This window comes from Pseudorca crassidens, chromosome 3 (assembly GCF_039906515.1).
Source record: "Pseudorca crassidens isolate mPseCra1 chromosome 3, mPseCra1.hap1, whole genome shotgun sequence".
NCBI classification, from domain to species: Eukaryota; Metazoa; Chordata; class Mammalia; order Artiodactyla; family Delphinidae; genus Pseudorca; species Pseudorca crassidens.
The window spans coordinates 14264797-14290871 of record NC_090298.1 but is presented as its reverse complement, the minus strand read 5'-3'; the positions used below and the strand labels follow the sequence as shown (position 1 = coordinate 14290871).

The following is a 26075-nucleotide window of genomic DNA, read 5'->3' as shown; positions in this document are numbered from 1 at the left end:
ATGCTGGCCTTGGGCATGGCCTCCATGATGCCTCTGAAGGAAGAGCTGCCCCTACGTCGAAGGTCAGCTTGGCTTAGCCGTGGTCCTGCTTCCTCCCATCATCCCTGGGCTCAGATGAGGCGCTGTACTGTAGGCAACGCAATATGGCTGCTCCAGCAGTTGCCCAGCACAGCCAGGTCACGCCGCTCACGTGTGGGACAGTCATTGTTGCCGCGGGTAAAGTGAGGGATAGGACACAAGTAGGAGCTGAAAAAATAAATTCCTCTCCTCTGGTGGATGGATCTGAGGTTCAGGGTTTCTACATGGCATATTTGGATGGCATCCTGTGCTGGGAACTAGCTGTCTCTGCAGCATACGTACCACCTTCAATTTGTTTCTCATTGTTTCTCCCTTATTCCTACTGCCTTGTGGTGGAAGCTCCCAAGGAAGCCGTAGCACACAGCTCTGCCTCAACTTCTGTTTCCAAAAGTGTCCTGGACCAGGACACTTACCTAGGAGGCAGCAGAGTTTGTAGCAGAAGTCCTCATTTTGAGTACTCTCTATGTGTCATGCACCAAGCTAAGTTCTAGGAAGGTAAAGTAAACCAAGAAAATATGACCCCTTCCTTCGGGGGGTACAGATCCAGGTTTTCCCATCTCCTGGTGCTCTGTTCTTTCTAGACTACAGCATAGTGATTGCAATGGATGATTTGTTTCTAAAAACTGGATGGAATGTTTCACTAGATGCATCCTACTGCAGAAAGTGAACTCCTCCTGTCACACTTTTGTTTTCTGAGCGGATTTTATGTGAGAGTATAATATGCTCTTTCTGTGTATATGAAACAGAAAGAGAGCAGCAAACAATATACCTCACAAAAATAATTTACTTCAAATGGGCTTTTTTTTTTTTTTTTTTTAGAAAACATGCTCTTTGTTCACTCCTTTGCATCTGACACACCTTGTAGTAATTGAGGTTATTAGCCACTCTACAATGAATGACCACATATGCAGCCTTCTAATTCCCTTGTCTCCTATATGTGTCATTATTTATATTCTATTCATTCATTCATTCACAGAGAAAGGGTTGTAGCACTGAATTTAACAAAATAAAACATTGACTTCTGGTATAATCTTAGTCTCTGGTGAAGAAGCAGCCTGCTTTGAACAATGAAGTTGGACACTTGGGAGGATTCAAAGTTGGCACAGAATGGGTCATAGGGATCATCATATCTTCTTGTCAAGAAGAAACCGAGTCCCAGAGAGGGTAGAGGGATTCTCCGGCATCAGTGATAGAGCTGGGGCTCAAGCAGCATCGGGCCCTTTTACCATCGTGATGTTTGGGAACTCTTTTCTTTATCAGAAAACACAATTTCTATTTAGGTATGGAAGTATTCATCCAGCTCCTGCAATCCCCTCTTAAGAGTGAACAACTGGAATGAAGCCTACTTCTTAAAGAAAAGGCCATAACCTTGGAGTTACACATTTATGAAGAAAGCATTCCTCTTTGCAATTGCCACACAAGAATTTGGGAACAGCTGTAGTATAAGCAACAGTGTAAAGTGTCTTCTCTCCCACTCCAACGGCAAAGCCAAGACTATGTTTGCTAAATTTTCTAGGTGATTTCCCCTGCTTTACATTTTGTCCAGATTAAAAACGTCCAGAATACCCCACATGCAATTTTGCAGAACTGATAATATTTAACACTGCTAACATCCTGGTAATCATTACTTTGAAAATGTGCACCTAAATGCTGGCCCTGAACAAGGGAAAATGTTTGTCTCATTAGGCTGTTTAGTGGATTTCAAAGTGATTGATCCACTGGGAAAAGTTTATATGAAATTGTTCCGCTCTTTCTTTTTTTAAGTAAATTTTTTGAAATTTGCTACATAAGAATAAAAAAATGAACTCCAATGAGATTAATTTAGTATAATGCTTTCTAGAATTAAATCTCAACTTAAGACCAGTGCTGCAAATATGAGTGAGCAACTAAATTAAATATGTTTTAACTATAGGCTTTGATAGTCTATGAGGAAAACCCATGCTGGAACCAAGAACTCAGGTAGTATATCAATGAAACATCTCTCCTATGATATCAAACTATAAAATGGAAACCTTTGTTGAAGTGTTGATAAAAATCGAAATACTTTGCCTTTTTACTTTTTAAACATATTCTTTCCCTAACCCCTGCAATTTTAAATATTTGCTGTTTTAGTGAGAACATTCAGGGGAATATCTCCATAGTTAGTATGGAGTAGTTAAAAGAGCCCTACACTTTGATTTAAGGGTTCTAATTCCAATTCTATAATAAAACGGCTGCTTGACAGAACCACTTAATCTGTTTCAGTATCTGTCAAATGAGAGGTTTAGTCTACTCAACAATGTCTGTGTTTCCTGTCCCATTCAATGACTCAAGTGAGTATCAATGTGAACATTTAGCCCTTGCTGTGATCTTTACCATCACATATTTGGAGATACTGGCTTAAGTTACTTTGAGAAATAATGTTGTACAAGGAATTAATTTTACAGATACTCATGTGTAACAATCAATAGTGGCCCTTGAATTACTGAAAGCCAATCAGATTTTAAACCATTCAAACACTTCATATTCTCAAAATATGGTAATACATATCTTCCTAGGAGACATTTCTAAGTGAAAGGAAATATTGAATATCTATAATATTTTCCAATTAGTGAAGAAAGACATGTGGCCTCTTGTGGTTTACCACACTCAGGTGAAAAGCTTAGGTGGATAAATTGTTCATTTGGAGTATACTTCATAGTACAGCTTTCTAAATTTGCATGCATTCAGTCAAAGATTTTGCAGTCAAAGAGCAAATATCTTCCAAGACCAAATATCTTCCTGTCAAATAAAAGATGATACAAATATCACATTTGTCTATTGACCAACTCTGTGAGTTAGACTGAAGTCATATTTATATTCGAACTTCACAGTTATTTTAAAAACTGAGTTTCAGAGAGTTTAATCACCTCTGCCAATTTTACACAGCACTTCAGTTGGATCAGAATCTAAGTCTTTTAGTCAGTTACTCTATTCATTACATCACAGGTTCTCTGAATTGCCTAAAAGGAGAAAAATAATCATTTATGGAAGGTAAGGAGTGCCACCGTAAATGGATAAAGGGAGTTACAAAACAAGAGCAGACTGTTTGTCCAAGGGAACCAGGGGGATTTGGAACTATGCAAATAATTTCTCTCACATATAATTGCTCTTGTTTCTCTAGTCCTTATTAGAAATGGAAGTTAACTGTTGAAAAGACAGGTTGAAAAAGTAGCTTTTATAAGCAAAGTTAATGCTTGAATTAGGCAATGGAAGCTAATAAAAGCTCAACTGTTGAGGGAAATGCTTTTCTGCTCCATACCTAGAATGCAGAGCAAGAGACAATGCATCAGTGAAGTGAAGATGCCAGTGGGGACGGTGGTCCTTGATGGAAAGCTCAAAGGGCAACTGAATAAAACCTGAATAAAAATAATTTGATTCAGGGCTTCCCTGGTGGCGCAGTGGTTGAGAGTCTGCCTGCCGATTCAGGGGACACGGGTTCATGCCCCAGTTCGGGAAGATCCCACATGCCACGGAGCAGCTAGGCCCGTGAGCCATGGCCGCTGAGCCTGCACGTCCAGAGCCTGCACTCCGCAGCAGGAGAGGTCATGACAGCGAGAGGCCTGCGTACCGCAAGAAAAAAAATTGATTCAAACTTACGTAGATTAGAAAACAGAGAGTTACTAGATATTTAATTATGTATTCCAAGTCAGAAAAAATATCAATAACTGATTGCAGAACAAATATAGTCTGTTTGCCATATTAGAATTTTTCCAGATAAGAAGAAACAACTTATCTTTGTATGATTAAATGTTCATTAACACTCATTAACAAAAAGCACAGTTGAATCATCAGCGAACTGTTTACTTGAAAAATAAATGCAAAGATTTCATTTCTTTGTTCCACTATTTTGCCTTTTGGGAAATTTCCTTGAGAATGTATTTTTTTCAAATTGTTAATCTGTATTTAACTATAAGAAATGTTAACAAAAGGAGTATAAGGCAGTAATTCTCAACCCTGGATGTCCATTGGGCAATTCAAGTGTACAGACAGGGTGGAGAACTCCAGTTGTAGTTAGAAGGTCATGGACCCTAAAGTCAGAAGAGTTGAGTGTGAAAACCAGTTCTCAAATATATTAATTTAACTTAATGAATGAAAAAACATTAGATTAATCTTACTAATCTATTGTCTATAACATTTAAATTATACTCCTTACCCGGGGGTGGTACAGGTGTGCCACAGCTCACGTAATTTGGGGGACCTCTTTGAGAAAAAGAATATAAAAATAAATTACCTTTGCAAATACTAGAAAACTGTACATCCAAATGAACACAAGGCTAAATGTCAATACCTTCACAGTAAATCTCACTCTGACTATACTATCAAGTTACTGATGGTGTCTTGTTGAAGAGTGGCTATAAGACTGCATTACAGGGGGGGAGCTTCAAGATGGCGGAAGAGTAAGACGTGCAGATCACCTTCCTTCCCACAGATACACCAGAACTACATCTACACGTGGAACATCTCCTACAGAACACCCACTGAACGCTGGCAGAAGACCTCAGACCTCCCAAAAGGCAAGAAACTCCCCACGTACCTGGGTAGGGCAAAAGAAAAATGAAAAAACAAGAGACAAAGAACAGGGATGGGACCTGCACCAGTGCGAGGGAGCTGTGAAGGAGGAAAGGTTTCCACACACTAGGAAGCCCCTTCACGGGCGGAGACTGCGGGTGGTGGAGGGGGGAAGCTTCAGAGCCATGGAGGAGAGCACAGCAACAGGGATGCAGAGGGCAAAGCGAAGAGATTCCCACACAGAGGATCGGTGCCGACCGGCACTTACCAGCCCGAGAGGCTTGTCTGCTCACCTGCCGGGGCGCGCAGGGCTGGGAGCTGAGGCTCGGGCTTCGGTCAGAGCGCAGGGAGAGGACTTGGGTTGGTGGAGTGAACACAGCCTGCAGGGGGTTATGCACCACGCCTAGCTGGGAGGGGGTCCGGGAAATAGTCTGGACCTGCCGAAGAGGCAAGAGGTCATTGTTTTGGGTGCGCCAGGAGAGGGGGTTCAGGGCACCGCCTAAAGGAGCTCCAGAGACTGGCGCGAGCTGCGGCTATCAGTGCGGACCCCAGAGACGGGCACAAGACGCTAAGGCTGCTGCTGCCGCCACCAAGAAGCCTGTGTGCTAGCACAGGTCACTATCCACACACCCCTTCCGCGGAGCCTGTGCAGCCGGCCACTGCCAGGGTCCCGGGATTCAGGGACAACTCCTCTGGGAGAACGCACGGCGCGCCTCAGGCTGGTGCAACGTCACGCTGGCCTCTGCCGCCGCAGGCTCGCCCTGCCCTCCGTGCCCCTCCCCCCCCGGCCTGAGTGAGCCAGAGCCCCCGAATCAGCGGCTCCTTTAACCCCGTCCTGTCTAAGTGAAGAACAGACGCCCTCCCGCGACCGACACAGGGCCAAATCCAAAGTTGAGCCCCGGGAGCTGTGCAAACAAAGAAGAGAAAGGGAAATCTCTCCCAGTAGCCTCAGGAGCAGCGGATTAAATCTCCACAGTAAACTTGATGTACCCTGCATCTGTGGAATACCTGAATAGAAAATGAATCATCACAAATTGAGGAGGTGGACTTTGGGAGCAACGATATATGTGTATTTTTCCCTTTTCCTCTTTTTGTGAATGTGTATGTGTACACTTCTTTGTGTGCTTTTGTCTGTATAGCTTTGCTTTTACCATTTGTCCTAAGGTTCTGTCTGTCCGTTTCTTCTTTTTTTTTTTAATGTAGTTTTTAGTGCTTATTATCATTGGTGGATTTGGTTTTTGGTTTGGTTGCTCTCTTCTTTCTTTCTTTCTTTCTTTTTATATTACATTAAACATTTTTTAAAAATAATTATTTTTTATTTTAATAACTTTATTTCATTTCATTTCATTTTCCTTCTTCCTTCCTTCTTTCTTTCTTTCTTTCTTTCTTTCTTTCTTTCTTTCTTTCTTTCTTTCTTTCTTTCTTTCTTTCTTTCTTTCTTTCTTTCTTTCTTTCTTTCTTTCTTTCTTTCTTTCTTTCTTTCTTTCTTTCTTTCTTTCTTTCTTTCTTTCTTTCTTTCTTTCTTTCTCCCTTTTATTCTGAGCTGTGTGGATAACAGGGTTTTGGTGCTCCAGCCGGGCGTCAGAGCTGTGCCTCTGAGGTGGGAGAGCCAAGTTCAGAAAACTGGTACAACAGAGACCTCAAAGCTCCACATAATATCAAATGGCAAAAATCTCTGAGAGATCTCCATCTCAACACCAAGACCCAGCTCCACTCAATGACAAGCAAGCTACAGTGCTGGACACCTTATGCCAAACAACTAACAAGACAGGAACACAACTCCACCCATTAGCAAAGAGGCTGCCTACAATTATAATAAGTTCACAGACACCCCAAAACACCCCACCAGGTGCGGACCTGTCCACCAGAAAGCCAAGATCCGGCCTCATCCACCAGAACACAGACACTAGTCCCCTCCACCAGGAAGCCTACACAACCCACCGAACCAACCTTAACCACTATGGGCAGACACCAAAAACAACGGGAACTACGAATCTGCAGCCTGTGGAAAGGAGACCCCAAACACAGTATGTTAAGCAAAACGAGAAGACAGAGAAACACACAGCAGATGCAGGAACAACATAAAAACCCACCAGACCTAACAAATGAAGAGGAAATAGGCAGTCTACCTGAAAAAGAATTCAGAATAATGATAGTAAAGATGATCCAAAATCTTGGAAATAGAATGGAGAAAATACAAGAAACATTTAACAAGGACCTAGAAGAACTAAAGAGCAAACAAACAATGATGAACAACACAATAACTGAAATAAAAAATTCTCTAGAAGGGATCAATAGCAGAATACCTAAGGCAGAAGAACTGACAAGTGATCTGGAAGATAAAATAGTGGAAATAACTATGGCAGAGCAGAATAAAGAAAAAAGAATGAAAAGAACTGAGGACAGTCTCAGAGACCTCTGGGACACCATTAAACACACCAACATTTGACTTATAGGGGTTCCAGAAGAAGAAGAGAAAAAGAAAGGGACTGAGAAAATATTTGAAGTGATTATAGTTGAAAATTTCCCTAATATGGGAAAGGAAATAGTTAGTCAAGTCCAGGAATCACAGAGAGTCCCATACACGATACATGCAAGGAGAAACATGCCAAGACATGTATTAATCAAACTGTCAAAAATTAAATACAAAGAAAAATATTAAAAGCAGCAAGGGAAAGAACAAATAACATAGAAGGGAACTCCCATAAGGTTAACAGCTGAACTTTCAGCAGAAACTCTGCAAGCCAGAAGGGAGTGGCAGGACATATTTAAAGTGATGAAAGGGAAAACCATACAACCAAGATTACTCTACCCAGCAAGGATCTCATTCAGATTTGAGAGAGAAATTAAAACCTTTACAGACAAGCAAAAGCTAAGAGAATTCAGCACCACCAAACCAGCTTTACAACAAATGCTAAAGGAACTTCTCTAGGCAGGAAACACAAGAGAAGGAAAAGACCTACGAAAACAAACCCAAAACAATTAAGAAAATGGGAATAGGAACATACATATAGATAATTACCTTAAATGTAAATGGATTAAATGCTCCCACCAAAAGACATAGACTGGCTGGATGGGTACAAACACAAGACACGTATATATGCTATCTACAAGAGACCCACTTGAGACCTAGGGACACATACAGACTGAAAGTGAGGGAATGGAAAAAGATATTCCATGCAAATGGAAATCAAAAGAAAGCTGGAGTAGCAATTCTCATATCACACAAAATAGACTTTAAAACAAAGAGTATTAAAACAGAAAAGAAAGACACTACATAATGATCAAGGGATCAATCCAAGAAGAATATATAAAAATTATAAATATTTATGCACCCAACATAGGAGCACTTCAATACATAAGGCACATACTAACAGCCATAAAAGGGGAAATCGACAGTAACACATTCATAGTAAGGGACTTTAACACCCCACTTTCACCAACGGAGAGATCACCCAGAATGAAAATAAATAAGGAAACAGAAGCTTTAAATGACACATTAAACAAGATGGACTTAATTGATAGTTATAGGTAATTCCATACAAAAACAACAGAATACACTTTCTTCTCAAGTGCTCATGGAACATTCTCCAGGATAGACCATATCTTAGGTCACAAATCAAACCTTGGTAAATTTAACAAAATTGAAATCATATCAAGTATCTTTTCTGACTACAATCCTATGAGACTAGATATCAATTACAGGAAAAAAATCTGTAAAAAATACAAACACATGGAGGCTAAACAATACACTACTTAATAACCAAAAGATCACTGAAAAAATCAAGAGGAAATAAAAAAATAGCTAGAAACAAATGACAATGAAAACTCACGACCCCAAACCTATGGGATGCAACAAAAGCAGATCTAAGAAGGAAATTTATAGCAATACAATCCTATCTTAAGAAACAAGAAACATCTCAAATAAACAACCTAACCTTACACCTAAAGCAATTAGAGAAAGAAGAACAAAAAACCCCCAAATTTGGCAGAAGGAAAGAAACCATAAAGATCAGAGCAGAAATAAATGAAAAAGAAATGAAGGAGACAATAGCAAAGATCAATAAAACTAAAAGAAATTCTTTGAGAAGATAAACAAAATTGATAAACCATTAGCCAGACTCATCAAGAAAAAAAGGGAGAAGACTCAAATCAATAGAATTAGAAATGAAAAAGGAGAAGTAACAACTGACACTGCAGAAATACAAAGGATCATGAGAGATTACTGCAAGCAACTCTATGCCAATAAAATGGACAACCTGGAAGAAATGGACAAATTTTTAGAAGAGCACAACCTTCCAAGACTGAACCAGAAAGAAATGGAAAATATGAACAGACCAATCACAAGCACTGAAATTGAAACTGGGATGAAAAATCTTCCAACAAACAAAAGCACAGGACTAGATGGCTTCACAGGCAAATTCTTTCAAACATTTAGAGATGAGCTAACAGCTATCCTTCTCAAACTCTTCCAAAAGATAGCAGAGGGAGGAACACTCCCAAACTCATTCTATGAGGCCACCATAACCCTGATACCAAAACCAGAGAAAGATGTCACAGAGAAAGAAAACTACAGGCCAATATCACTGATGAACATAGATGCAAAACTCCTCAACAAAATGCTAGCAAACAGAATCCAACAGCACATTGAAAGGATCATACACTGTGATCAAGTGGGGTTTATCCCAGGAATGCAAGGATTCTTCAATATATGCAAATCAATCAATGTGATACACTATATTAAAAAATTGAAGAATAAAAACCATATGATCATCTCAATAGATGCAGAAAAAGCTTTTGACAAAATTCAACACCCATTTATGATAAAAACCCTCCAGAAAGTAGGCATGAAGGAACGTACCTCAACATAATAAAGGCCATATATGACAAACCCACAGCCAACATCATCCTCAATGGTGAAAAACTGAAACCATTTCCACTAAGATCAGGAACAAGACAAGGTTGCCCACTCTCACCACTATTATTCGACATTGTTTTGGAAATTTTAGCCACAGCAGTCAGAGAAGAAAAATAAGTAAAAGGAATCCGAATCAGAAAACAAGAAGTAAAGATGTCACTGTTTGCAGATGAAATGATACTATACATAGAGAATCTTAAAGATGCAACCAGAAAACTACTAGGGCTAATCAATGAATTTGGTAAAGTTGCAGGATACAAAATTAATGCACAGAAATCTCTTGCATTCCTATACACTAATGATGAAAAATCTGAAAATGAAATTAAGAAAACACTCCCATTTACCATTGCAACAAAGAATAAAATACCTAGGAATAAACCTACCTGGAGACAAAAGACCTGTATGCAGAAAACTATAAGACACTGATGAAAGAAATCAAAGATGATACCAACAGATGGAGAGATATACCATGTTCTTGGATTGGAAGAATCAACATTGTGAAAATGAGTATACTACCCAAAGCAATCTACAGATTCAATGTAATCCCTATTAAAGTACCACTGACATTTTTTACAGAACTAGAACAAAAAATTTCACAATTTGTATGGAAACACAAAAGACCTTGAATAGCCAAAGCAATCTTGAGAAAGAAATTCGGAGCTGGAGGAATCAGGCTCCCTAATTTCAGACTATATTACAAAGCTAGAGTAATCAAGATAGTATGGTACTGGCACAGAAACAGAAACATAGATCAATGGAATAGGATAGAAAGCCCAGAGATAAACCCATGCACCTATGGTCAACTAATCTATGACAAATGAGGCAAGGATATACAATGGAGAAAAGACAGTCTCTTCAACAAATGTTGCTGGGAAAACTGGACAGCTACATGTAAAAGAATGAAATTAGAACACTCCCTAACACCGTACACAAAGATAAACTCAAAATGGATTCGAGACCTAAATGTAAGAGCAGACACTATAAAACTCTTAGAGGAAAACATAGGAAGAACACTCTTTGACATAAATCACAACAAGATCTTTTTTGATCCACCTCCTATAGTAATGGAAATAAAACCAAAAATAAACAAATGGGACCTAATTAAACTTCAAAGCTTTTGCACAGCAAAGGAAACCATAAACAAGACCAAAAGACAACCCTCAGAATGGGAGAAAATATTTGCAAACGAATCAACGGACAAAGGATTAATATCCAAAATATATAAACAGCGCATGAAGCTCAATATTAAAGAAACAACCAACCCAATCCAAAAATGGGCAGACGACCTAAATAGACATTTCTCCAAAGAAGATATACAGATTGCCTACAAACACATGAAAGAATGCTCAACATCATTAATCATTAGAGAAATGCAAATCAAAACTACAATGAGATATCATCTCACACCTGTCAGAATGGCCATTATCAAAAAATCTACAAACAATAAATGCTGGAGAGGGTGTGGAGGAAAGGGAACCGTCTTGCACTGTTGGTGGGAATGTAAATTGATACAGCCACTATGGAGAACAGTATGGAGGTTCCTTAAAAAACTAAAAATAAGACTACCATACAACCCAGCAATCCCAGTACTGGGCATATACCCTGAGAAAACCATAATTCAAAAAGAGTTGTGTACCACAATATTCATTGCAACTCTATTTACAGTAGCCAGGACATGGAAGTAACCTAAGTGTCCATTGACAAGTGAATGGATAAAGAAGATGTGGCACATATATACCAGGAATATTACTCAGCCATAAAAAGAAACGAAATTGAATTATTTGTCGTTTGGTGGATGGACCTAGAGTCTGTCATATAGAGTGAAGTAAGTCAGAAAGAGAAAAACAAATACCGTATGCTAACACATATATATGGAATCTAAAAAAAAAAAAAAAAAAAAGGTCATGAAGAACCTAGGGGCAAGATGGGAATGAAGACGAAGACCTACTAGAGAATGGACTTGACATGGGGAGAGGGATGGGCAAGCTGGGACAAAGTGAGAGAGTGGCATGGACATATATACACTACCAAATGTAAAATAGATCGCTAGTGGGAAGCAGCCGCATAGCACAGGGAGATCAGCTCGGTGCTTCGTGACCACCTAGAGGGGTGGTATAGGGAGGGTTGGAGGGAGAGAGATGCAAGAGGCAAGAGATATGGGGATATATGTATATTATAGCTGATTCACTTTGTCATAAAGCAGAAACTAACACACTATTGTAAAGCAATTTTACTCCAATAAAGATGTTAAAAAAAAAAAAAAGATTGCATTACAACTTTACAGAGCTTTGTGGGGTATTGCTGTGACAGTAGAAGACCAGAAGGAGGAGGTGTTGGTCGTGACATTTGTAGAGGAGATGGAGTTTATTGTACAGTTTATAGGCTAGAGGAGAATTGACTCTTGCTGAACATATGGTGTCTCCATCATTAGTACATATATGTTGAATGTTTTTTCCCTAATATTTTATAATCAAGAGATAATCACCTACTGTTAGCTTTTCTATTGTTGTTCCAGTAGCTTCCTTTAGGGGTAAAAGATGTCATCCTTGAAATCACTCTCAGAGTTAGGAATGTACAACTTAGATCTGGAACAAGGAAAGATTCTAGCTTACATAGAAATGATATATTTATAAATATAACATGAAAATCCCCTCTGACACTACTTATGTAATGTTCCCTTTCTATATCGTGGAGATGTCTTCTATTCACGTGGCTACATCAGCCACATATATCTTTTTTTCTCATTTTATATATACCTTGGTTGCACATTCATTTCATGTGCTGATGAAACCCAAATATCAGTCTGTAGTCCTCTCTCCTGAGTGCAGGATATATACAAATGCCTATCAGACCTCACATTTCACCTCATACCTCATCAATTCACAACTGCAAGCATAGTAACTCCCTAGTCCCCTAGTGGGACCTCATCTTAGTGAAGGACATACTATCCACACAGCCATCTGAGCAGGAAACCTTAGAATCAGCTAGACTCCTTCCTCTTCCTCACCACTGATGTTGGATCAGTCACTGTGTCCTATGGACTCTGACCCTGTATCCATATGTATCCCTTTCTCTGTTCTCCACTGTCTCTAATTTTGATCAGGACCTCATCGTCTTGCACTAAACTACTGTGATATCTGATGAACAGGTCCACCCTCCCTCAAATGCATGATCAGAGTATCCTTTGCACATTGCAAATTTGATCATGTTTGCAATCCTTCAGTAACTTCCTGTTTTTGAAGATAAATTCCTCAGGAGGATGCCACATTCGGATGTGATCTGTGATCTACCCTGACCCCTCTACCCCTTTCCCCCACCTCTGCATTTCTCTTTGGTCCAATATGGAGGAGCCTCTTATAGTTCTTTAAATGCAAGCTTTCTCGTTTCTGTGCCTTTGGCCATGCTGCTTTCCTGGCTTCTTTGGCTGCTTCCTCTGCATACAACACATGTGCACCCTTCTGGGCTCAGCATAGGTATCACGTCTTCGTAGAAGATTCCCTGGCCTCTCTCCACATCCAGGCTGAGATAGCGGCTTCTTTGCTGGGAATGGGAGAAGAGAGAAGATACAGCAAATTTAAATGACTCATATGAAAGAGAAGAGAAAAATGAGGCAGGATACTAGGATCATATAGTTTCAACTCAGTATAGGATACCTGTGACAGGGCGTGGTAAAACCTATCTGAACTCTCACTTAGCCTCCTCAGCTTCCTGCCTAGCTTAGGAAAGAATGACAAATATCAGTGTTTTGAATTAGATTCTTGTTCTCATTTAGTTTTATCTATTTCCTCAACACAGTTTTTAAGATTTTCATGATTGTCATATCATTTAGAGATTGGGCCAAACTCTAAACCTAGTGAGCTACTCTTAAAATCAAAGAATAAAGACAAAACCATGTTTTGAACTTTAATACATTTTGTAAAATTGATATTATTTTTTCCTTAATTGTTTGGTAGAATTCATGAATGAAATTATCTGGAGTTTACTTTGGGAAGGTTTTTGAATACAAATACATGTCTTTAATTATTGTAGGGCTACTTAGATTTTCTGTTTCCTCTTACACCAGTTTTGGTAATTTGTGTCTTTCAAGGAATTTGCCCTTTAATCTAAATTGTTGAATTTATTGATATAACATGATTCATAAACTTTATTATTCCTTTAATGTCTATGGATCATTATTGATGTTCTTTCTTTCTTTCTTGGTATTGATAATTTGTGCCTTCTCTGTCTTTATCTTAATCAGTTAAGGTTGGGTGTTATCAATTTTGTTATCATTTCAAGGAACCAAATTTTGATTTCATGATTTTCTTTATTTATTAGTTTTCTACTTCACTGATATCCACTCTTACCAGTACTGTTTCCTTCCTTCTGCTTATTTTGGGTTTAGACTTCATTCCCTAGATTCCTAAGGTGAAAGCAGTAACTGTTGATTTTAATCCTTTCCTCTTTTCCATATAGGCAAGTAGAGATATATAATTTCCCCCAAACACTACATCCCACAAATTTTGATAGTGATATTTTTATTGTCATTCACTTAAGAATATGTTCTAATTTCTTCTTTGAGCAAGGGGTTAAGACAAAGATTTCTTAATTTCCAAATATTTGGGAATTTTCTGACATCTATTTTTCAATCATTTTTAATTTAATTTCTTTGTTGTCAGAGAATGTACCCTTCAAAATTTCAGTTCTTTAAATTTTTTTGTAATTTGTTTTGTGACATGGCATATGGTCTATATCAATGAATTCTCCATGATCACTTGGGAAAAAATGTGTATTGTGTTAGTTAAGTTATTGATAGTGCTGTTCAAGTCTTCTGTATCTACACAGAGCATTTTGTATATTTATTCTATCATTGAGGAAAGAGTATTGATATCTAAAACTTTAGCTGTGGAATTTCCTATTTCTCCATTCTGTTCCATTAGTTTCTTTCTTCTTGTATTTTGAATTTCTGTGATTAGGTGTATACACATTTATGATTTTAATGTCTTCTTGTTGACCACGTTTTTATTATAGAATGTCCCTCTTTACCTCTAAAAATATTATTTTGTCCTGAAGCCTTATTTGATAGTAATATAGCCAGCCCAACATTTATCTGAATATTTAAGAGGTATACCTTCTTCCATCCTTTTCTCTCTTATAAACAGCATATTGTTTTTTTTAAAAATTCAGTCTGATAATCCTTTCCTTTTAATTAGAGTCTAGTGTTATTTGATGCAATTACCAAATAATTGATTGTGTTTAAATATGCCATCTTGTATTCACTATGTTTTTGTCCCATTAGATCTTTTTTCTTTTTTTCTTCCTTTCTTGCATGCTTTTGGATTAAATATTTTTAAAGATACCATTTTATGTCCTCTACTGGTTTTTCAGCTATGCCTCTTCTCTTTTCTTTCTCCTTTAAATTGGTTGCTCTTCAGTTTACAATATTCATTCTTTACTGACATATATATATATATATATATATATATATATATATACACATACTGTATACAAGTATACTTGTAACAGCATACTTCCATTTTTCTCTGGAATTAAGCCACAAGAGAAAATAATTTATATTTATTTACATATTTACTTTTTTTGGAACTCTCCATTCTTTGTGTAGACTGAATTTCCAACTGGAAACATTTTTCGTTTAGTCTGAAGAAATTCTCTTAATATATCTTGTAGTGCTTGCCTGATGATGACAGATTCTTTCTGTATTTGTATGCCTAAAGATGTCTTTATTTTTCCTTCATGTTTGGAGGATATTTACAAGATTTTAGGTTTAGTTTTTCCTTTCAGTACTTTAAAGATGTCAGTCTAATGCAGTCTGGCATACATTGTTTCTAATGAGGTTAGTGGTTGCTCTTTTTATGTTTTTTCTTTCTGACTCCTTTAAAATTTTTTCTCTTTGTGCCTTTATCTATTTTGGAAAAAGTTTTTTCCAAAACAGCTATCATACTTCAAAACAATCAAAGTTTTTTGAGATCTATCTCATTTTGCTAAAAATAAACAATTTACATTTATATTGACTGACTTTTCTTTTGGTTCTGCACCACATTTTGCTTCTTCTTCACAATGTTTAGTAATGTTTTGTTATATACTGGATACTATGGATGCTATGTTGCTAAAGAGCTGGCTTTTACATTCTTCCTTAATAGAATATTGAATTTTGTTCCAGCAGATAGGTAATTCATTTACTTAAGCTGAACTTATTTATGGATAATTTTTACGCTTTGTTAGGGACACTTCAGAGTAGTTTTACCGTGGAACTAGATTAGCATGACCTTCCCTGCATCTCCATTGAATGTCAGGGATATTTAATGAGTTGTCTCCACTCTGGTCAGTACTCAATTGTCTCCCAGACTAGATGAGTTCTAATAGTTTTTCAACTCAAACTTCCCCAGTAATTTTTCTTTATTTGATAGCTTTTTTTACCCTGCCTTATGGATTCTGCGTTATGCATACACACTTTTGTATTGCACCAAAGAGTAAGGGGAACCACGTGCAGAATTCTGGAACTTCATTTCTGTATGATTCCCTTCTCTTCATTCCTGCCCCACAATTTCCAGCCACCCTTGCAGCCCAGAGCTATGACATCTGCCTTCTCTGCCCAGTGAGACATCTGCACCCTGCTGGGGCTCCCTGCCCCACCCCCACCCTACCATTTGCAGAATGCCTCCAGGTAGAAGCTTGTATAATTGTGACCTTAAGGCTCCCCTGCTCCCCTTGGGGATCAGAGATCTGTGTTGCCTATAGTCTAACATCTAAAAACAATCATTTCCTATATTTTGTTCAGTTTTATAGTTGTCTCTGGTGAGAGGATTAGTCTGGTACAAGTTACTTTGTTATGGCCACAAGCAGAAGACCTCTAACATGTTTTGAAATATCACTTGTGAGGTTGTAGCTCAGCCAGCTTTGCAAGTTTTAAAAATACATTTGTCTTATGAATATTCCATGAAGAACATGTTTTTTTTTTTCTATTTCAGCAATGTTGACTAGACTTTCCCAAGTCCTGAGAAGTAAAGTTTTCACTGTATAAACCTGAGATACCTTCCCAAGGTTTGCTATTTCAAAACTGAAATGGCAAGAAGAAAGAAAAGATCAAAAGTATACAAGCAATTTTATACTCTGTGCATCTCAGTGCAATCTTAATGCTGTTTTATAAAAGGCAGAGGGAGATATATTTTTTGAGTTTGGAATGGTTGCCAAGTTGTAAAGAGCAGTAGACTAAATATCAAACGATATTGAGTCTTCTCTTGGTTTTATCACTTTCTAATCATGTGATCTTGGGTAAAGGTGACAGTTTCCTCATCTGTGAAATTATATCTGGTTTGTCTGCTTCATGAGATTAACGTGTGGTTTAGATGTAGTTAAATAGATCGAAAAGGACATTGCAGATGGTAAAACACTGTATAAATAAAGTGTATTGCTTCTCATACTTTCAGAAAGATGAGATAAATTTATGAGTAAAGAGGGTAATTTCAAGTGCAAAACTTTCTTTTTTTAAAAAATTTATTTATTTAATTTATTTATTTTTGGCTGCATTGGGTCTTCATTGCTGCATGCGGGCTTTCTCTAGTTGCGGCGAGCGGGGCTACTCTTCGTTGTGGTGCGCCGGCTTCTCGTTGCGGTGGCTTCTCTTGTTGCAGAGCACAGGCTCTAGGTGCGCGGGCTTCAGCAATTGTGGCACTTCGGCTCAGTAATTGCGGCTTGCGGGCTCTAAAGCGCAGGCTCAGTAGTTGTGGTGCATGGGCTTAGTTGCTCCGAGGCATGTGGGATCTTCCCGGACCTGGGCTCGAACCCGTGTCCTCTGCATTGGCAGGTGGATTCTTAACCACTGTGCCACCAGGGAAGCTCTCAAGTGCAAAACTTTCAAAGCAAGGAGGAGGTCAATAATGGAATGAAAATAAGAACTTAGAGAGGATAACTAATTTATTTTTTATTTCTAATAATTTAATTGAAAATCACGTGTTCTTAGAAGGAAAGCAAATTTCACTCAACTTAGTCAAAATAAGTTTAAATGTGATATTGTAACCTAAATTGAGCTCACCGCTCGAAAGCCAATAAAGAGGCCGGGTTGGTGGAAAGGAAAGCTTGCTTTATTGCAGATGCCAGCAGTGTGTGGAGGGGGATGAGGAGGGCAGATGCCTGTCCAAAGGTTTACTCAGCCCCACACTGACAATCAGGGGGCAAGAGCTTTTATGGACAGAGGAAGGGGGCTACATGCAGAAACAGCAGTCAGCTCTGACAGTCATTATGAGATTGGTCATGTGGTGGTCTGATCAGCATCATCTTGATTGTTTTAAATACAGTTAGTCTTTAGTTCCAGGGTCAGTTTGTTCCCATTTCTTTGAGGCCAGTTCTCAGAACTGTGGCAGCTTATGTCATGTCTACAGCCTGGTCCTCATGTAGTTAACTTCTTCCACCCGGTGGGGGTCTCAATATCTATAAGACAGCTCACAGGATAGGGCTCAGAATATTATCTATAGCCCTTGAGGAGGAACTAATGGTCCTTGACTCTGCTTAATGACTAAACTATTATTATTTAGTCTTCTTGTTATCTTTTGTTTCTGCATTTTCTCATTTAATCATTTTCTGATTAAACTTGTTCTTTGGCTAAACTTTTTCCACAGACAAAAGGCAGGCTGAAAACATGGGGCCAAGGGCCATAGGGTCCTGCTCCATTTCAATATGATCAATTGTTTTTGGTATTTTAATCCCATATCCTATCTTAGTTTTAATTATGGGGGTGTATTCTGGAAATAGCTATTACACTGATAAAATTTCATTGAAGAAAGACTATCTCAATACCTATGATTTGATCCAGTAGTTCTGACATAACCATTAATGCTATGTCATCAAATTTTGACCCAAATTCAAAGGGGTGTATTGATGTTCTTAAATAGTGTTTTCCAAAAAGAAAATCATACCTTTGAGAACTTCAAAGATTAAGATTTATCCCCTAGTGTCAAAAATAAACTATTTTCATTTTTTTTGAGCCAAACGGTTACTGCAGAACATCATCAGGGACAGCACTCTTCCTTCCCCAGTTCATGGGCTTATTTACATCAAAATGAACTTGCTTCTCTCAGTAATCTTATAATCATGGAATCACAAGACCTGAGATCCAGAAGACACCACAGACCTGATCTGAGCCAAGATTCCATTTTACAGAATTACACACTCTGATTGTGACCAACTCCAGGGAGTCCATGTGTAATGCAGACAGGAAAGTACTGCATACAACATGGAAAAATATATCAATGCCATGTCCATCCACAACTATAGAGCATATCGCTTTGTTTTCTGGAGTTAATCTATTGATATTTTTGAATGTGTTTGTCATCAGTAGTAAAAAGCACTGCACTCAGTATTTTAGAAAGTTACAAAGGAAGGGAACAACAAAGATTCTTCCCTCAAGTGTCTTATGCTGAGAAGAGCAAGAAAGCCCAGTGCAAGGACATTGCATTATCATTTCTATATATATGAGTTTCGGTCGCTGAATTGAACTTAGTTTCATGAGGGCTTACCATGTACCAGGTTGCAATGAGTACAAGAATGTAAAAGAGGCAAGAGGGAAGAGATATGGGGATATGTGTATATGTATAGCTGATTCACTTTGTTATAAAACAGAAACTAACATACCATTGTAAGGCAATTATACTCCAATAAAGATGTTAAAAAAAAAAGAATGTAAAAGAAGAATGTAAAAATGCCCTCTTGTCCCTTAAAGTTTGGCAGTCATGAAAGATATGCAAACAAAGGTGCGTATTATTAGAAGCAGGTCCTAGATTGATAAATACTGTAATATGACAGAAAGGAAATAGTAGGAAATGAAGCTAAAGGAGGAAGTCGTGGTAGTAGGGATGAAAAAAAGTGCAGAGATTTGTGAGATATTGGTAACTAAATGGATGTGGTAGGTAAGGGAGTGGAAGGCACCTAAGATAATAGTGGTTTGTTTGCTTGGGTAAATCGTTATGAGATGTTTCCACTAAACAACAGAGAGAGTACCAAAGAGATGGAGAATGTGTGGCATTGGAAACGGAAACGAGTTTCACTTTTCAACATGTTGACTTCAAGATGTCTGCGAAAAATCCTGGTAGAAATGCCAGGAAGACCTTTAGATATATATATAAGCTTAGCCAATAGAAGATATCTAGACTAGAGAAAGTGATTTGGGGGTCTATAATGTTTAAGGCGTAATGCAAACAGTGGGCATAAATGAGATTACCTGGGAAAAGAGTATAGAGAGAATATTGGTCCAAGTAAAGAATCCTGGAGACTGAAATATAAGGGGCCAGTTGAAGTAAGAGGCTTTTAAGAAGAAGGCTGAGAGAGGGCAGTCAGAAAGATAGAAGTCAGCCATGTCCTTCTGCCTGCATGACTGACAGAACCCTGTGTGCTGTAGAATCACCCCTCCCTTATCCCAGGGAAAGTGGATGTTGATTAGACTAAATCAATTGTGGAAATCCCCCTTGCCATTGATATGCATGTGAGGCAGTTCTGGTTAGGAAGAAATAAAGGGAGTCTGAGGGCCACTATTATTTTCTTGCTCCTAAAAAAAGGAACTTGGCTCATAGGTTTGCCTGGTTTCAGCTTCTCAAGGAAAACCTCTGAGGATGTAGCAACCATCTTGGGATTCTGAAGTAACAGGTGTGAAAGTAAATGCCAACAACTCACTAAGGGCATCAGAGGGGAAAGAGAGAGGTGCCCAATCTGCAAGCAAACGTGGAACTGTGTGCCTCTGCCTAGTTTTTATGTGACAAACTATACCTGCTATGGACTAAATTATGGCCCTTCTCCAAATTCATTTGTTGAAGCTCTAAGTTTCAATGTGAGGTATTTGGAGATAAGACCTTTAGGAGGAAATTAAGGTTAAAAGAGTTAAGGGTGGGGCCCGAATTCCATAGACTGTTGGTCTTATAAGAGGAGGAGAGAGAGATCTCTTGTTTACTCTCTGTGCATGCACAGAGGAAACTCCATGTGAGAATATAGCGAGAAGGTGGCCATATGCAAGACAGGAAAAGAAACTTCACCAGGAACTGAATTGGCTGGCACCCTGATCTGGGACTGCTAGTCTCCAGAACTTTGAGAAAATAAATTTCTGTTATAAGTGACCCAATCTATAACATTTTGCTATGGCAGCCTGAGCTGACCAATACAAGACCCTATATATTGTTGAGAGAGAAAAGACAAAATAAGGAAGGAAGGAGGGAGGGAAGGAAGAGAGGGAAGTCAAGTCAAATTAGGAGAGAGTGATGTGGAAAACAGGGAAGATAGGTTATTTCCAAAGGATGAAATGGTTGAGAATCTCTAAAGATTTACAAAGAGCAAGTCAATAAGTCTTGGAATAATTTCCGAAAATCATTGGTGACCCCAATCATTCAAATGATGTAGGCAATATTGAGATGATGCTAGAACAAAGAATGAATAGGATTTGAGCAAGGGAAATCAAATATTGACAACATTTTCAAAAAGTTTGGTTGAAAAGGAAGATAAGGAGGTATCTAAAGAGATACAAGGACAAGGAAGAGTTAATCTTTAGAATGGGAAAATTTATAGGCAGAGGGTCAAGTGTCAGGAAAGAGGAAGAGGTTGAAGATACAGAAAAGAGAGTATTATTTATGGAGAAAGCCTCTGAGAAGATGGGAAGTGGGGCTTCCCTGGTGGCGCAGTGGTTGAGAGTCCGCCTGCCGATGCGGGGGACACGGGTTCGTGCCCCGGTCCAGGAAGATCTCACATGCCGTGGAGCGGCTGGGCCGGTGAGCCATTGCCTCTGAGACTGCGCGTCCGGAGCCTGTGCTCCGCAACGGGAGAGGCCACAACAGTGAGAGGCCCGCGTACCGCAAAAAAAAAAAAAAAAAAAAAAAGATGGGAAGTGGTAGACTTCAGAAAAAAGATGAAGATTTTGACTTGAAGTAGAAAAGACACATTATCTCAGGTCATGGAGAGAAGAAGTGAGGAATGTGGTTATACAAATTAAAGGAAGAAATGGGCAGCTAGAAGCCAGAGAGGTGATATTATCCTTTGCCCTTAAGTGGGAGAGAATTTTGTTTGTAGAGAATGAAGGGGGTGGGTGTTGGCATGGAAGCAGGAGTGGCCACATTCTACATCCTTGGACATGCTCAAGCAGCTGCCTCTTGGCTGACTGAAGAGTGGAATTAGCCCAAGAATGTGACCCTGTTAAGTCATGCATCTCTTCGCATCCAAGTGAATGAGAGGCCATTGGAGTTGCTTCTATAATTAGGTTAAAGTACATGCCACAGGGCCTTATCAAGATTTGCAGTGATCCTAGGAGATATGCTACTGCATAAGCAAGATAAAAAAAAAAGTAAAGGATGAATTAATGCGTTAAGGATAAAAAGGCAATTTTTGCAAAATTAAAAAAGACATTGTATCTCTAGGGTTTGATATCTTGTGACTTGAATGTATCAGCCTAGTACCTATGGAGTGATGAGCAATGTTTTTTTATTTTTAAATTAAATACATGGATAGTCGTTTGAGCATGATGTGTATGTTCCCAGGCTTCTGGCTCATGTAGACCATTTGCATCTGAGAAGCCAGATCTTGTCAGTCCTGTTAGCACTCTTAGGAAAGATGGGGAATATAGTGGTCCTTAAAAGGAATCTTGGGCCACTTGATCGAAATATTAAAAAGTGAACATAAGAACTAGACATGATATTATTAACTATTATTTTCTACTGATTTATTAAACAGCAGCAACTACCCAGCTTGGGCCTCTCTTTTTGTACCCCTTGTACTTATTTGGTTATCTATTGCTGTGTAAAGATTCACATCAAAGCGACAAAAATTGCTTTATTATTTTCTCTCATTGTTCTGGGCGTTGACTAGGTTCAGTTAGGCAGTGTTTGCTTGGGGGTGGGGTTTCTCACGCTATTGCAGCAGATGGTGTTTGGGGCTAGAGTCACCTTGTGACTCACCTAGTCACATGTCAGGAGGTTGATGCTGGCTACTGGCTGGGACCTCAAAAGGAGCTTTAGCCAGAAAGTTAGACCTGACCTCCGTGTGGTCTTGCCACTTCCTCATAGCATGGTGACTAAGTTCCAGAACAATGTCTCAGGAGCTCCAGGTGAAATCCATATAGACTTTCATGTCCTAACCTCAGAAGTTCCATAGCATCAGTTCTGCTGTTGTCAGATTCAAGGGGAGAAACAAAGCCCCTACACCTCTGTAAGAGGAGTTACAGCATCACACAGGAAGAAGAAATGTGGGATGGGAGCTTTTGTTGCAGTCATTTTGGAAAGTACAATCTGCATACTGCTTGACTGACAGAGCGGCACTCTGTCTAGATCACAGTCTTAAGGCAAATGCCTTGCATCTCTTCCAACCCTACTCTGCCCTTTGGAAATTTTGTCTTTGTGCGCTTACTAAGGGTGTCTTCAAGGGCCATAAATGGCACCTATGTATGCCATCTCACTAGTTAAATCTGGGATTATTCTTTGTCAGAGACTTCTTTTAAAGTAGAATTTAATTTTTAGAGCAGTTTCAGGTTCACTGCAAAATTGAGTGGAGGTAGAGAGATTTCTCATATACCTTCTGCCCTCACACAAGTATAGTCTCCCCTCTTTATCAAATTCTGCATCAGAGTGGTACTTTTGTTACAATTGATGGACATACATTGATGCACCATAATCACCCAAAATTCATAGTTTACATTAGGGTTCACTCTTGGTATTGCACATTCTATGGGTTTGAACTAATGTATCAGATGTATCCACCATTATAATACCATACAGAACAGTTTCACTGCCTTAAAAATCCTAGTTTTGGGGCTTCCCTGGTGGCGCAGTGGTTGAGAGTCCGCCTGCCGATGCAGGGGATGCGAGTTCGTGCTCCGGTCCGGGAGGATCCCACATCCCGCGGAGTGGCTGGGCCCATGAGCCATGGCCGCTGAGCCTACGTGTCCGGAGCCTGTGCTCCGCAGCGGGAGAGGCCACAGTAGTGAGAGGCCCATGTACCGCAAAAAATAAAAATAAAAATAAATAAATCCTAGTTTTGCCTATTCATCCATCCCTCCCTCCAACCCTTGGCAACCACTGAGACTTTTTAACTAAAGCCCACTGGTTCTTCTATACTGTACACTGTTATCAGAATTATATTTTCTATAAAAAATTCTGAACACTTATTCTCCTGATGAACAATCTCCAATGGATTTTTCCACTGTGTATACATTAAGCTGAAATGCTTCATTTTTTTGGATCCCGTGTTACAATAGTTAAATTAAAGGAAAATTAGTGGATTGACAAATAGTGGTCACTCAAAAACTAGGTTTGGGGATTACAAATATAGCAAAATGGTATTTTTCTTCATCTCCCATCTTTCCACTTCTGGCTGACCTCTTTCTTGGAATATATTACACACCTAGTTCCCTTCTCAAGCCCTGGCCCAAATGAGCTAAATTAGCAGAAAGATGTCTTTGGCAAAACTGGAAAAAAGAGAGACACTTCAAGCACAGTAACACCCTAGAGTTGTGCTAAAAGTTTTGTCTTCTAGATCCTTCATCTTGAAGTTCAGACAAGAAAAGACCATCCTTTTTAACATTGCCTCCAAAATCAGGTCCTACCCCAGATTCACCAAGACTGGAAATCCGATGATTTCAAATAACTAGCAGTCTTGACTGAAGACAGAGAGTAGGAACAACTAAGATCCTTTGGAGAAGACAAAGGAGTTGATAGTCCTAGAACAGGGGTCCATAAACTATAACCAGTGGTCCAAATCTGGCCTGCCACTTGCTTTTGAAATAAAGTTTTATCAGAACACAGCCACACCATTCATTTACCTATTGTCTATGGGTGCTTTCATTCTTTAATAGCAGCATTGAGTAGCTGTAAAAAAGAATGTTTGACCTGTGAAACTTAAGATATTTACCATCTGGCCTTTTCTAGAAAATGTTTGCTGGCCTCTGATCTAGAAAGCCATGGTGAAGAGAAAAGGTACCAGAAGCTAAAGAGGGGAGACTGGCTTGGGACCCCCTGAGATGGACGCATTACAGGATGAAGTGTTGTCAAGGGGAAACACATGAACTGTTTAGCATCATTTTCTGGATTCTGGATAGTGTTATGGTGGGACGACACATTCTGGAAAGGGAATATATGTATATGTACTTCCAATAATGACCAAAAAATTACAAAAAATAAGTAAGGCATTCCATCATTTTACAGTTTTATCTCCCACCTCATCCCATCACACCCTCTGTACATCCCTCATTGTAGCCTTTTTCCTAGAATGGGATCTGAGCCCTCAAGCTGCTGGGACTTGGTGCAAGTTCCTTCTTAGGTCTGTAACGCTCTTCCACTTTGTTGAAGACCTTGGAGCTTCAACTCAATGGTCAACACTCAAAAGGCTTTCCCCAATAATCACATCCCTACCACCCCCAATGAGTCTGAGCTTCCTTTGCATCACTTGGTACAACTCAGTTTGTACCAGATTATTAGGACATGTCCTCATCTCTTCAACAAGATATCAGCAACTGGAAGGCAGAAATATGGCATTTTGTTTGTCTTCATTTTTCAGTTTGATCTTACCAACTCTTCCAATCCCTGTCTTCTCATTAGTACAGTGCTTTATAGACTTTAAATATTTATTGACTTGAACATGAGAATTTTGAAAATAAAACTTTGTAGTTCTATTCCCCTTCTGGTAGAAATCTAAAGAAAGAATACTTTGGCTCAAGATTATTTTGTGTAGCTGTTCTTGAAAAGCAAAAATTCTTCTCTGAAAAATACTTCAGAGACCTAAAGTCTGTCATCTAATAAAGAAATGAACCTCTTTTACCAAGGACCGCCAACACGGGCCACGTCCGCACCAAAACCGTGAAGAAGGCGGCCCGGGTCATCATTGAGAAGTACTACACGCGCCTGGGCAACGACTTGCACACCAACAAGCACATGTGAGAGGAGATCGCCATCATTCCCAGCAAGAAGCTCCACAACAAGATCGCAGGCTATGTCACACATCTGATGAAGCGGATTCAGAGTGGTCCAGTGAGACGTATCTCCATCAAGCTGCAGGAGGAGGCGAGGGAGAGGAGAGATAATTACGTGCCTGAGGTCTCAGCCCGGGATCAGGAAATCACTGAAGTACATCCTGACACTAAGGAAATGCTGAAGCTCTTGGTCTTTGGCAGTCTGTCCAACCTGCCAGTCACTCAGCCTACAGGAGGGATGAATTTCAAAACACCACGTGGAGTCGTTTGAATCTTTCTGCTGTGCTGTAATATTTTCAGTAAGCCTCAGACAACAACAACAAAAGAAATGGAACTCATGTTCTTAAAGCAACAGGATAAATGGAGATTATGTCTGGAGGGAGAAGCCAGTGGAGAAGTAGAAGCTATTGCCCACCCCGCCTTCTAAACCAAGAGGTCAGACCATGACTGACATCTGCTTTGTGATTCTCCCCTTCAGCTGAGATTAAGCCAAATGGAATGCTGAGTAAAGGAAGCTTGAATCTATCCTAGCAAGTACATTTTGTGCTAAGGGGGAGAGAGTACTAATTTTGTACTTGAAAAAAAAAGGATCCCATTCAAGTATAAACTAATTTCCTCTCT

At 39.2% G+C, this 26075-nt stretch overlaps 1 pseudogene; it reads left to right on the top strand.

Moving 5' to 3' along the window:
• Nucleotides 1-25783, top strand: LOC137220604 (small ribosomal subunit protein eS17-like; annotated as a pseudogene).
• Nucleotides 25784-26075: the final 292 nt, after the last annotated feature.